Source organism: Propithecus coquereli, unplaced genomic scaffold (genome assembly GCF_000956105.1).
Source record: "Propithecus coquereli isolate 6110/MARCELLA unplaced genomic scaffold, Pcoq_1.0 Scaffold274, whole genome shotgun sequence".
Taxonomy (NCBI): Eukaryota; Metazoa; Chordata; class Mammalia; order Primates; family Indriidae; genus Propithecus; species Propithecus coquereli.
This window is the reverse complement of record NW_012148330.1, coordinates 1,366,604-1,368,127: the sequence shown is the minus strand read 5'-3', so window position 1 is coordinate 1,368,127 and position 1,524 is coordinate 1,366,604.

The window sequence follows — 1,524 nt, the reverse complement described above, 5'->3', positions numbered from 1 at the left end:
ACATTTCCACCAATAGTGTATAAGTGTTCCCTTTACACTGCATCCTCACCAATATCTGTTGTTTTTTGACTTTTTAATTATAGCTATTCTGACTGTTATAAGATGATATCTCATTGTGGTTTTAATTTGCATTTCTCTGATGATTAGTGATGTTGAGCACTTTTTAATATGTTCACTGGCTATTTGTATGTATTCTTCTGGAAAATGTCTGTTTATGTTATTCACCCACTTTTTGATGGGGTTGTTTTATCTTGTTGAGTTGTTAGAGTTCCTTGTAGATTCTGGATACTATTCTTTAGTCAGATGTATAGTTTGTAAGTATTTTCTCCCATCATGTAGGTTGTCTGTTTACTCTGTTGATTATTTCTCTTGCTATGCAAAGACATTTTTAGTGTAATTAAGGTTGATGTCTTATTGACAAATTCTTTGCCTAGATCAGAAAAATTTTTCCTAAATTTTCTAGGATTTTTATAGTTTTTATAAAAACTAGGATTTTTATAGTTTCAGTTCTATAGTCCATGTCGAGTTAACTTTTGCATATGGTGAGAGATATGAGTCCAGTTTCCTTCTTATGCATGTGGCTACCCAATTTTCCCAACATAATTTATTGAATAGGGTGTCCTTTCCCCAGTGTATGTTTTTTGCAACTTTGATGAAGATCAGTTGGTTGTGTGTATGTGGCTTTATTTCTGGGCTCTCTATTCTGTTACGTTGATCTATGTGTCTATTTTTATACGAATACCATGTTGTTTGGTTACTATAGCCTTGTAGTATAATTTGAAGTTGGGTAATGTGATGCCTCTTGTTTGTTCTTTTTGCTTAGGATTGCTTTGGCTATTTGGGTTCTTTTTTGGTTTCATATGAATTTTAGAGTTATTTTTTCTAATTTTGTGAAAAATAATGGTATGTTGATAGGAATTGCATTAAATCTGTAATTTGCTTTGGGAAGTATGCTAATTTAATGATATTGATTATTTTAATCTATAAGTGTGGGATATTTTTCCATTTGTTTCTGTTAACTATGACTTCTTTTATCAGTGTTTTGTAGTTCTCCTAGTAGGGATCATTCACATCCTTGGTTAAAGGTATTCCTAGTTATTTTTTTTTTTTTTCAGCTATTATAAATGGGCTTGAGATCTTGATTTGTTTCTCAGCTTGGTCGTTATTGGTGTATAGAAATGCTATTGATTTTTGTATGTTGATTTTATACCCTGAAACTTTACTGATGACATTCATCAAATCTAGGAATATTTTGAAGGAGTCTTTAGGGAATTTTAGGTTTAAGATCATATATATCATCAGTAGAGATAATTTTGCTTCCACTTTCCAATCTGGATGTCTTTTATTTTTTCCTCATGTCTGATAGCTCTAGCTAGGACTTCCAGTACAATCATAAATAGAAGTTGTGAAAGTGGGCATCCTTGTCTTGTTCCACTTCTTAGCAGGAATGATTTCAATTTTTTTCCATTCACTATGATTTTCACTGTTGGTTTCTCATACATGGCTTTTATTATTTTGAGGTAT